This window comes from Anas platyrhynchos, chromosome 2 (assembly GCF_047663525.1).
Source record: "Anas platyrhynchos isolate ZD024472 breed Pekin duck chromosome 2, IASCAAS_PekinDuck_T2T, whole genome shotgun sequence".
Taxonomy (NCBI): Eukaryota; Metazoa; Chordata; class Aves; order Anseriformes; family Anatidae; genus Anas; species Anas platyrhynchos.
The window spans coordinates 57,187,354-57,200,475 of record NC_092588.1 but is presented as its reverse complement, the minus strand read 5'-3'; the positions used below and the strand labels follow the sequence as shown (position 1 = coordinate 57,200,475).

At 35.6% G+C, this 13,122-nt stretch overlaps 1 protein-coding gene across 2 annotated transcripts in view; it reads left to right on the top strand.

Annotated features, from left to right (window-relative positions):
* The first annotated feature begins 1,150 nt into the window (after positions 1-1,150).
* The window catches only part of LOC101793040 (cadherin-19), a 108,726-nt gene continuing 96,754 nt past the window's right edge, over positions 1,151-13,122 (top strand). The window contains exon 1 of one of the 2 annotated variants that reach the window (XM_021276843.4): positions 1,151-1,295. The gene's annotated coding sequence lies outside the window, so the exon portion shown is untranslated. The remainder of the gene's footprint in view (positions 1,296-13,122) is intronic. The other variant, XM_072034795.1, reaches the window with a different exon arrangement.

Below are 13,122 nucleotides of genomic sequence, written 5' to 3'. Positions count from 1 at the left end.
AGAGCACACACACACCAAAAAGCATGTTTCTGTCTGCCATGAATTATAGCAATGCCTGAGAATGTACAAGAAACTTGATTCTCTCCTATTCTTTTTATTAATATTAAGATCCATAAAGTCAGAGAAGTTATTTTACTATGCAAAAATCAGTATATTATGGAGCAGTATTAGGTCCATGTAGTAAAGACGTTAGTGAATTACAACAAAACTAGAAATAATATGTATGGGGGAAGTATATAACTATATTAACAATTGGATTTAAATTCTACTCGTTAATTGTATAAAAAGTCACCAAGTCTATTCGTGTTCTGTGGGTTTAGAATTATCATGATGGGTATCCATTCTTATTGCCTATGATGACAGTATGACTGTAAGAATCTAATTTTAGTAATAGTTCCTCACACCTCCATGACATTGTCTGCCAAAAGATGTTTCCTGTCTATGGATAGCTCCAGAAACTCCCAATGTCAAGGACAGAACAGAAATTAAGGAATTACTGTGCTTTCTTAGCTTTGAATGCAAGTAACTCCCAAACAGAGAACACTGAGATCCTGAGGCAGTCTCCTTTTTATAGATCTCAGCTGTTTTTCTTGCTGTCACAGTAGCCACTGACAGCTTGTTTGGACAGCATGTTGAGAGATGAGTCAGACCTCTGCAAGGATCAGGAAGTTTCCTCATACCCAACACTTCTTAAGATTGAATGATGTAGATAGAATAGTTTGTACCAAAGAAGTTATCATATTAGGACAGCCTCAAATCATATTAGATAACTTTTGAAGGAAAAAAAAAAAATGTTTCTACCAAAGTACAGTGTGATAGAATTGATGTCAGTGATGTATCTAGAACAATAATATTGTTTACTTAGACACCATCTGTTAGTTAATAAAGTAGGCTTCTAGTTTAGACACTCAAAGTAAATAATATTAAGACTTCCCAATATTACCCACAGTTTAAAATACTAATTCTTGTAAAGATTATATATAGAACTATGCTTATTCTCTGCCTAATACTTATTCAAAACCCTTTCTCACTGCAGCTGGCAATGTTGTTTCTAACCACAGTCTGCAAGTGCAGAAGGCTGGGGATGTAGAACAATCAGCATTGTTAAAGGTAACAGGGAGAGCTTTCATCCAAAACATGCTATGTATCCCACAGATGCTGTTGTAGCTCTGTGTAGCTGGCAATGATAAATGATGTACAAAATGAGTGAATGCTGAGACACAGACATACATAGAAAAGGAATTTAAGAAGAATTCCTTGACAGCGGGACACATCTGATTTTACAAAGAGAACAGGTATGACATTCATTTTTAATTTGCTCATCTGATTTCCTACTCTCTAAACTTTAGGAGTTATTTTTTGCTCCCCCTAGAATGCTCTGTTTCAAGAGCACAACCCTAACTTCCTCATGTGTAGGACATGTGTAGGTCATACAGGTATAGATGGTGATCAAGAACACATTACACATAAAGGTGTCCTGCACTTTTGAGAAAGTACTGTGCAGATTCAGAAGGTAGGGTCAATAAGTGGAAGTGAACAGTTTTTCACTGTACTTTACTGTTTCTTCATCATAATAGCTAGCATACTCCAAATTTTCCTCCTCTCACTTTTATTTGCTCATGTATTTTTCTCAGTTTCAAATAGTCCAGGTTATCCTAACAACTGTCGTCATTGTTTGAAAGGGTGTGTCGGTTTTCCAAACTAACCTGTCTCATATATTGAACAGTTTAAAGAACATTTACAACTAACTGAAAACACATACATGTCACAGATGAATGCTTCCATCATTATCTTTCAATTAGGAATTTTGGCTCCCTCTATTCTTAAATACCTGATTTTGAAACCTTCTCATCCTGACTGTGAAAAGTTCAAGAGCTTGTGTAAGAACTGCAAAGTTTCTTTTTCAACTCAGAGTTACATCAGGTCCTAGACCTTTATCAATCCTATTCTTTGCTTCTGAACCAAAAAGTGCTGAGTAATAAAGTGTGACTCACTGAGATTGACCCAAGACTCACTGAGGACATTTTACACTAATTTCAACACGGATTGCAATTGATCCTCTTTATCAGAAGTGGCAGCCTTCAGCCATAAGAATACACAGATTCCAAAGCCTTATGGAAGTTTTTGTTTAAACATTCTCACAGCTGGTACTATATATATAAGCTAAAAAAAAAAAAAAAAAAAAAAAAAAAGTTATTAGAAAAAGTTATTAAAAAGTTCTGAAAGTTTCTATTTATTCAATTGTTATTAATTGCTTTCAAATTCTGGTTTTGGGTCATTATATGGCAGAAAGTCTGGTCCAATTATCCTTCCTATCCCGAACTGCTGCAGAAAGGCTTGTGCTATTAAATATAAAAGATGGGAGTAAAAAATCCTATTAGTTCTTTTCCCCAGGAGAAGATCATGAAGGCAGCTAGGAAAGGCAGCTAGGAAGAATAATCAGTAACTATGTTCTTTCCTACTCCTACTGTGGAATCGCATTTTTATCCACAGTTTACAGTTCTGAAGATTTTTATGAGTCTGGATTGTATTTAACTTGTTCCTCTCACAATGGCAGTGCAAAGTGCATCTCAACACAGTAATTGCTTATGATGTACTAAAGAGCATTATGACCATGGGAATTCAGCATCAATAACAGAGAAAACTTTATGGCCTCTGTAAAGTACTAAGTGTTCCTATACAAACAGCTGTGGGGTGGGGAGGGCTGTTTGCATGTTTTCCTTTTGGACTGTGTTATGAAATTGCAAGTCTCACAAGACGAGCAACAAACATTGTTCAATTCACAGCCAAATAGCTGGTTTTCCATATGCTGAATCCAGTGTTATCCCTCTCATGGAAGCAAAGTGAATTGCATTTTCCTTTACAAGTGACTTTCTTTACTTTTCTTGTGCTTATTCTTCAGTTAGATTGCTCTGTTTACTTGCTTATAAGGTGTATGCTAGCCACAACTAGTCATTCTTTGCTCTCCTTCAGGGATTTAATAAAAGTCCCACATTCCCTTTTATCAATTTGTTAAAGTACAGGATGGGTTGTTTGCACCTCTGTAAAGCTTATCTGTCTAGAAGCTTTTGTATAGTACTGTATACAAAAATTGCACAACTGATCCTACAAGGACATTTATGAACAACGCATTCAGTAACTACACACAGCAGATATGAGATAATCCCACTCTTCTTCCAGAAGAAAAACACATCCATCAATAGAGTTCAGTCTGATGACTGTGTATACAAGTCTGAACCTTTCGTCTATTTTCCTAGCAATAAATAGATATGAGACACCAAAACAGAAAGAAATCATTGCCTTTCCAATCTGTCAGGTCCATGATCCACAAATGAAGAGGCATTCATGCCAAGAATTGGAATAGATAGAAGGTCTGTGTCTTTCCTGTTTGGTGTACTTCCAAAATAGAGCTCCTTATGGAAATTTGTGTATGGATTGGGATTATTGTTTTGGTTTGTTTTGCTTCTTCCTGGTAATAAAACCATCTTTTCAAAAATGCAAGCACACGGTTAACATACTAATACATGTATAAAGGAGATATTGAAATATGTCAAATGCATGCAGTATTTTAAAACATTAAATGCATTTTTCCAACTTTATACTTGGGTACTTACGCTAAATTGAACGATTTACTACAAATCAAATCTTGTACAATGTATTCTACTTTAAAACCAAATATAACTGAACTAGATTAAACACATGGAAAACACTCAGTTAAGATCAGACTGAATTTAATCTCATTAAATTCAACTAATAACACAATAAACTTCAGGTTGGACCCTGACAGTTAGTTCCTAATAGGAGAAGTTAGTAAAGTGAAGCCTGGTATTTTATTAATATAATTTACTACATTTACAGAAGTGCACAAGTACATCTACTTCTGAGGTAGATAACAAGGAATACAATATATGTTCTTGCTGGCAATTTGATTAAAGTTTTAATTATAACTCCCCCAGAAGTAGAATTATATCCAAATTTACTCAAACAGACAACTTCAAATCTTTACTACAAGTCCACCCAAATATTAGAATATCCTGAGTTGGAAGGAACCCACAAAGATCATTGAATCTAACTCCTGGCTCCACATAGGACCACCCAAAAATAAGACCATGTGTCTTGAGTATTGTCCAAACATTTATTGAACTCTGGCAGCTTGGCGAGCCTGTCCCAGTGCCCACCATCCTTTGGGTGAAGAACCTTTCCCTAACCCCCAGCCTGACCCTCCCCTGTCCCAGCTCCATGTCATTCACTCAAGGTCCTGTCACTGTCCCAAGAGAGCAGAGCTCAGCGCCTGCCCCCTCCGTTCCCCTCGTGAGGGAGCTGCAGGCCACCATGAGGCCTCCCCTCAGCCTGCTCTGCTCTGGGCTGAACAAACCCAGGGACCTCAGCCACTCTGCACGCCCTCCAGATCTTTCACCATCTTCATAGTCCTCCTGTGGACACTATCTAATAGTTTTATGACTTTCTTTTATTGTGCCACCCCAAACTGCACATAGTACTAAAGGTGAGGTTGCACCAGAGCAGAGCTGAGCTGTAACAATCCAGTATCTTCCTTCTTCCATTCTTCCACAGCTATAACCCAGTTTGTATGCTGCAAAAAATAAATAACAAAATTGTTTATACAGTCTATAGACCTTGTGTGATATCTTCCCGTATTTAAACAACATTGAAATAAAGTGACGTGATCATTGACCTTTCATATTACAAATAAATAAATAAATAAATAAAAAATCCTAACTGATGCCTGATATCTTTTAGAACTCAATTTCAGTTGACCATAAAATCACATTTCTGTATTAGAAATGCTTTTCTTAGTGAAAGGAAAGTTTCCATATTCCGCTTTTCTGTTCTGTATCATAATCAAACCTTACCAATTCATTCTTTAATCACATAGATTCTGTGGAAGTAATATGACAGACTGCAAGAAGCACAGAAGACTTAAAAGATTTAGATTTAATAGAACTGAGTAACTTTTCCAAGGAAACTAGCAGGCCTAGCAACATACCAGATTGCTTTAAGCTAAAAGCTAAACAACTGTAATCAACATTTTATTTATTTTATTTTATTTTATTTTATTTTATTTTATTTTATTTTATTTTATTTTATTTTATTTTATTTTATTTTATTTTATTTTATTTTATTTTATTTTATTTTATTTTATTATCATAAAACTCATGATGTTTCTGTCCAAAAATAGAAAAACAGTCACTACATCGGACTGACAAGTAAGATGTCATGCTTTTGAATACCCAGGAAAGGTATAGACAAAATTACAATGAATAAAGTGTTTTGCAATGGGGACTATACAGGAAGAAATCTTTTAGGAAGTAATCTTTTAAGGAAGTTAAAGTTTAGTTTTCTGAAAACTATTAGAAATATTTTCTTCAGAGCTTAGTAGGCAAAAAATTGTATTATTCCATAGTATTATCAGGCTGAAGAGTACTTCTATTCTCTGAAAAGAGTGTAAATTCTATAGTTAAAATATTGGTCTTATGACTTCACACATTGTTCCAATGCAATAATCAAAATGGATTTGTACAAAACTGTTCTTTTTAAGAACAATGAGAGAAGGCTCTGGGATGACCTCATTGCAACCTTTCAATACTTGAAGGGGGCTTATAAAAAAGATGGAGAGCAACTCTTTGCTCAATCAGATATGGACAGAAGGAGGGGGAGTGATTTTAAACTAAAGGAGGGGAGATTTACATTAGAGGATAGGAGGAAATTCTTCACTCAGAGGGTGGTGAGGCACTGGAACAGGTTGCCCAGAGAGGTTGTGGATGCCCCATCTCTGGATATGTCAAGACCAGGTTTGATGAGGCCCTGAGCAACCTAATCACATCCATGCCTATGGCAGGGGGGTTGGAAATAGATGACCAAGTCCATTCTATGATTCTATGATTAACAAGAAGGAATAAAATTCTAAAGCCATAAATGATTGTATGTACGAGACTGCTAACTGGAACTCTTCTAAGATTCTGGCTTTCTAAGATGTGTTGGGTGATCTCTGCTACATTGGATAGATAAACGGTGTAATCATCATTTAATTTGGTATATACCACTTATTTGCCAAAAAATAAGAAATAGAATAGTCTCAAAAATGAAATGAATAATCAAAAGATGTGACAGGCGGTGTCTCAACATTCTTGAAATTATTATTAAAGCTGTTGAAAATCGAATGATAGTTTCTTTTCTGTGTTTAAGGATTTATTTGAAATTATTATTATTATTAATTTTTAATTTGGATATACTCATGTAACCTGTATCACAATATGTGAAAAAAAATAATATAGTCATTTTTACCAATACTATATTAACAATAGAATCATGGAAGGGTTGATGTTGGAAAGGACCTCTGAAGACCATCTAGTCCAAACCCCTTGTCAAGCAGGATCACCTAGAGCACATTGCGCAGGATGGCCTCCAGGTAGGTTTTGAGTATCTCCAGAGAAGGAGACTCCACAACCTCTTTGGGCAACCTCTTCCAATGCTCTAATTCATAGCTTTTTGACACAGGTTTTTATTAAAGGTATAAAGATAAATAGGAAAAATAGAACAACTATGAGCAGCTGTTGAGTAAAGAAAAAAAAAAAAGAAAGATAAATAAAAGATATTGGCTTCATTTAAGTTTGCCCAAACTTTTAATAAAGGTATAGAAATCAGAACAAAATCACTGTGCTTTGGTTTTAAGTATTTTTATTTACTCATTACACCTTTTTTTTTTCTTTCTACTTAGAATACAAAATACTGAAATGTCAGTGTATAAAATGGGTGTGCATTTGTACACCTATGAAATTTAAGTGAAAGTTTCCATAGCCAATATTCTTAAACTTCCTTTACTTTCAGTTATGTAAAAGAAAGATTTTGTTTACTAAGTTTGCCTTGACATTTGAGTTCAGTTATTGCCATGGCAGAAGACAAGCCAATTATGTCATTTGCATCATCTAAATGGAATTCTGAGTAATGTCACCATTCAGTGAGTAATTGAGAACAGAAAAGTGATTGTATCCCATCAAACCAGGCTTTGTAATCAAGTAAATAATACTTGGAATGTATCATTAGTCTGTGCAGATAAAAAGTCTGATTGGCTGATATTTAGATAAAGAATATGGACTTTAAATTTGACAAGGATACTTAAGGGATATAAACACAGAAGAAGGAGGAGAAAAACATCTCTCAAATGAATCCACATTTACAAGTGAAGTTGCTCACAGTAGACTGATTTGAAATTATTTTTAAATACTCTAATAAAGCCAATTAAATATATATAATATATATTTATATATATATGCAGTAATAATTTCATTTCATTAACAGACATTAGAGTTGTTTCTGTCTCATAGAGACAGTTCACTGGGTACTTTTGACATACATTTGAAAAATAGTAGGATAACACATTTTGTGCAAGCTTGTAACAGTTTTCTCCTTATCAATTAAATTCATAAATCTTACAGATATGAATGTTCCAAATGGTAAATAAATTACAAAGTCAATAACACATCTCAACAAACTGTAACCATTGTTTCTACAGTGGATTGTATTTTCTGATGTGAAAATATTCAAGACATATCCATATTTCAAGAGGACTCACTATCCAAACCAGTTTTAAACAAACTTGTTCAGGTACAGAAGTATTTAATTATGCTGCCTGAAGCACTTGACATTCAGTCAGATCGAAATGGCTCGAGGTAGTCCAAACTGTAAAATGCATTTTCATTTAAAATGTACACTGGCACTGGAGATGTGTTGAATGTGTTGCGTATTAAGGTAGACTTTGTCAGCAGAATATGGCAGGGATTTAAATGTGTGTTAACAAATTACCTTCATTCAGAACACCAGCTTGACCTGAATCTCTTGAGTTATAAAATTCATCATGATCAGAAAAAGAAAGAAGAGTGACAGGCTTAGTGAGATTCTTTTGGAATTGTAATGTCTTCACTTTCAGTACAACTGGCAAGAGTTTTAAGAAACAGGAGAATGTATTATTGAATGGAATATGAAGTAATCTTGAGAATAATACCGTATTTAACCTTCTGAATATAAAGAACATACATATATATCTTGCCTTAGGCCAGTGTCAAAGACAAGAGGGAGTTCAGTCCTATAAGGTATTGAGCTTGAGGTCACTGGCTGCGATCCAGCAAAGCACTCAAGTGTAAGTTTAAATTTAAGTATGTGGAACATGCCACTTACTCCGATAAAACTAACCTTAAATGCTTTGCTGGATCACAGCCACAGAGCTCAATACTGGGTGAATGCAAGTCCAACATGAGAGGATCATTTTCCTCTCTGTTTTCAGATGGAGCTCAGAAATCATATATAAATTTATTTCAGGAAACAGAGTTCCTAGGATAGCCAGACTGAATAGGTTCAGAAGGCTGGGATGATTTACGAACCTTGACACACATGTTAAAACATAACAAACAAACAAAACATTAACAACAAAACAAAAACGCTCTTTGACTTTCCAAGGTTCAGATACTAATTTATGCATATAATACGAAGAATGAATCTGGGCATGGATATATAGTTAAAGCAGAAGAAATCAAGTGAAAAAGCAGACACGGTCAAACTATTTTTCTTTGCCAAGTTTCGGTCTTGATTTTAGCCGTGACCTCTATTACTTCTGTAATTGAAAAGTGTAAGAAGTCAACAAGCTTAGAAGTGTATGTATACTCTTACAGAATACATGCCAATTGAAACCAGATAATGTAGTTTATAGAATCAGACATAAGTGGTGTTCTTATGGGTCTGCTGCTGTTCTAGTTGAAAACTATGGGAAAGTGACCTTAGGAAACAAATAATATTTCAAAAAGCAAAAGCAAAACTGTGCTTTTTAGTATTATATATTAAGATTACTAACTTCATAGCTTGATATAGAAATTTTGAACTCTCTTTGCTCCCACCAGAGTAGAAAACACTTACTTAAAGTGGACCCTATTGAATGAAGATGGAGGATCTACCTGTGCTTGTTGCCTTTCAGGAAGGGATGGAAGTGAGAAGAAAAAGAGCAAATTGTGTACACTTGCACCATTCACCTTTTCTCAGTGGGCAGCAAGAAGTGTTTTGCATCATTTTTTCTTATTTTTTTAGTATTTTTAGGCCAAGTTGCCAACTCATTGAACTAATTGAAGAACAGATGTCACATCTACAAACAGATAGAGAATATTAGCTGAGAAAGAGTTTTATCAGGGTGATGATATGACTTGAACAAACAGGTTGCAACATCATAGACAATTTGACTGTCAAAATGAAAACCAAGCCACATGAAGTGTCCTGTAAAAAGTAAAAGAGAAAATATCCCCTGAAATGGCATACAAAAACGTAGGACTGCCTCAGCTAAATTTGGTCACATGTGGCTTTCTCTAAGGCTTAAGAGTGTTATATAAAAATAATACGCAATTCACACAATAGGTATCATATTTAAAGGGAAATAATTAAAGACAGCATTGCACTTTCTAGCCAACAGCTCTCAGTGAAGCAATGGGCAGCTCTGGCAAAAGTCTGTCACAGTGTACCCTGCAGTAAGATCAAATCAAACTGATATTCTATCAGAGGTTAGTGAACATGAGACACTTTTGAAATATAAAGTGCTCAAGCAGCTCAGCATGTATATTTTTTTTCTAGGTTTATCTTATTCCCACATTTCAACTTCTCCCCTTTTCATCATATCCATCAATCTTTCCCTTGTTGAGAAACAATTGTATCCTAGCAATCTCTTGAACTCATTTATACTTTCCTTTATTCTCATTTCCTTGTATCTCATTCTATGGTTTTATTATCTTTTATATGAGTCATGCTCCAACTTTCAATTTACTCCTAGATCCTTAATGGTAGAAAATGTTCAGATTCAAAATCTGTCACCAACATGTCTCAGTTCCTTTCAAAAGCCAGAAAGCTAGATTTTGATTCACCTCTTGAAATCTGAAGAATTATCTGTAGACATGCAGGCACATTTTATGTTTTTATCAAATATTCATAACAATATTTCACAGCAGGAATGTGTTTTCTCAGCTAGGTAGTAGGTCCCATAGACCTACTTTTCTAACTGCATAACTAAATCAGTTAAAACCATAAACAATGAACTGCCTGGCATCCACTTTCCATTGTATACAGATTTTATCCTTCAACTTATGCAACAGAAGGAAGTAATAGGAAAGAGATTACTGTCTGTATTAGTATTATGTCTGTATTATATATTAGTTTTTGAAAGGACTTTGCAGAATAAAACATGCTTTAAATATACTAGCAATTTTGTAAAAACTTAATTTTGATTGACTGAAAATTCCACTTGTCTCCAACATTTTGAAACATTTTAATTTGCAGTTTATCGACCCATGTCTAACTTAGATCACAAGATACTTATAAAGTCTAGTATCTCTTCCACGATACATGTAAAACTGCTGCAGTGGTTGTAACAGTTCATTTCAAAGGAAGCATTAGGAAAACTATCATTAGAACTAACATTGTTTGGGAACTTCATCAAAGTGACTTTGCATTTGCAAAGACAAGTTTCTTCTCGATATAGACTTTGTTCAGGATTAAGGAAGATTGTTAAAGGTAGTAGTGATTACTGGCTATTGTCCTGCTGATGCCCACAGCAGCTCTCACAGTTGAGGACAGTTTCAACATTAGTCATCTACCTACCTTAACTTTTGATTTCTTTTCACTGTGATGTTAACTAAAGCTTTTCATGCTTAAGCCAACTCCTTTCCAAAGTCACTGAATGATTGCAATAGCAGCACACAACTGAGTTCTTGATTTTGAACCCAGAACATTGCATGGTACAGCTAGCTCCACCTGAAGGATCTAATTGATGCTAATGAGATATCTCCGGCTGTGAATATGCTGAGATTAAAGCTTGGGTTTACAGTTTGGGGAAGGGGGAAGAAAAGCCCTCAATTTCTTTCCAGTTAGCTTTTAGAGTCACAGGGGAAATGAACAAAGCAAATATCATACAGGGAAGGGAAGTGTGTTTAGGCAGAAAAACATATATATATTTTTTTCCTTTTTTATTTCTATTTTATTTAAATATGTTTGCAATAGGCTCCCTGTGCTGGTCTCATAGGGTTAGGAGTGTATTTTAATTACACTCTGTAGTCTCTAACCCTGGTAACACAAATAAATTAAATACTTTGAAAATATATAAGTGTTGCTATTTGGAATTAGTAATTAAACATAAGCATCATTCAGACTTCCTTCTGTTGTTAAATAAGTGTTTTAAAAACTGGGAAATAGAACTTAAATATCAAATCTGATGTGGTAACTGTATTTAACCAAAATTACCTCACCAAAAAAAAAAAAAAAAAAAAAGAGAAAACAGTCATTGGCTTTGACATCTAAAAAGAGTTAATCCCTTCTAGGGATTCAGCTTTATGAGACAACAGATACATCTTAACTGCTCTCTGTTGCTGCAAGGGTGCAGCGAGTCCAGAGAAGGGCGATGAAGATGGTGAGGGGTCTGGAAAACAAGTCCTATGAGGCGCGTCTGAGGGAGCTGTGTTTGTTCAGCCTGGAGAAAAGGAGGCTCAGGGATGACCATATTGCTCTTTATAAGGAGGCTGTAGTGAGGTGGGGGTTGGTCTATTCTCCCATGTACCTGGTGACAGGACGAGGGGGAATGGGCTAAAGTTGCGCCAGGGGTGTTTTAGGTTGGATATTAGGAAGAACTCTACTGAAAGGGTTGTTAGACATTGGAACAGGCTGCCGGGGAAGTGGTGGAGTCACCATCCCTGGAGGTCTTTAAAAGATGTTTAGATGTTGAACTTGGTGATCTGGTTTAGTGGAGGACTTGTTAGCGTTAGGTGAGAGGTTGTACTCAATGATCTTGAGGTCTCTTCCAACCTAGGAAATTCTGTGATTCTGTGATTCTGTGATGTGAGGCATATCCCTCTTATTCTTCCCCTGCTCTCCCCTTCAACTCTGTCATCCACAATTCATACTAGTTTTCCTCTCTCTGCAGTCCCACCTCTTCTCTCATGTCCCCTCTGACATGTCTGTTCTTGCAGTTAAATGCCTGTCAGTCTGTGAAAGAAAGAGTAAGATAAATACATTCATTTTGCTGTAACAACAGAAAATTATTTGCTTTTCATAGAATCATAGAATCATTCAGGTTCTAAGCTCAGCTAGGCTCATCGAGTCCAACCTTTCTAGTTTTTTTTTTATTTTATTTTTTTAATTTTTTTTAATTAATTGAATTGGTTTATTGCACAGACGACCAGACGACTTTGGATTGTTCAAGGTTGGGATGAGCTGCACAGGCAAAAATGTGGAAGCAGCTGAAGCTGGGGAGTAAGATATTGCCTTCTCCCTTTTGGAGGTAGCAAGCTATTAACTCATCTCAGTTTCTTGCATAGCTGCACAACAAGGAGTTGTGCTGCTGTAGCTATGATAGTCTGGGAAAGGAAACAGGGAAATTCAATGTGGCACTACCACATACAGACCTAACTCAAGGTCTAACTTATACGTCTTGCTTAAGCACCTGAAACAGGGCCTTGTCTCTAGGTATGTTCACCTGTCAGAAGATAGTTCAACACTCAACAAGGAACCTAAGAGCTAGCCAACTCCTAAATCAGGTGTTCAAATTTAAATGGAATTAATACATGAATATTAATTCTACTACAGCCTTGAGGGCCCAATAGAGAATCTGGGATCTTGAAATTTCCCACAGAGTCCATATTTTGTAGTGTATGAAGAAGCAAAATAGATTATTCTTGACCTTGCAGAATAGAGAATTGCAGAGGTAAGAGTCTGGGAATGCTATGCCAGCAACCAACATGCTTTTGCTGAGAGATGAACTCTTTTGCTGCAAACAAAATGTAATGCAGTAGGTTGGCTATCTGTACACTGTGATAGTACAGGATTTCAGTGGAGCATTGCTGACACAAACCTGGGATAATGCTGTGCAAATCAGCTCTGTACTGAAAATAAGGGTCAATTTATGCTAACACATTTCCTTATATCATTTTATACTCCCTTGTAATGTTGTAGAAAACACATTAGCTTTTTTTGACCACTTTGCTTTGAGAAGCCAAGTTCAACATGCTGCTTGTGCTGATACATGGATCTTTTTTCCTGCTGGGTGAAAACTAATTCTAAATGTATTATTTTGTATGGATTTTA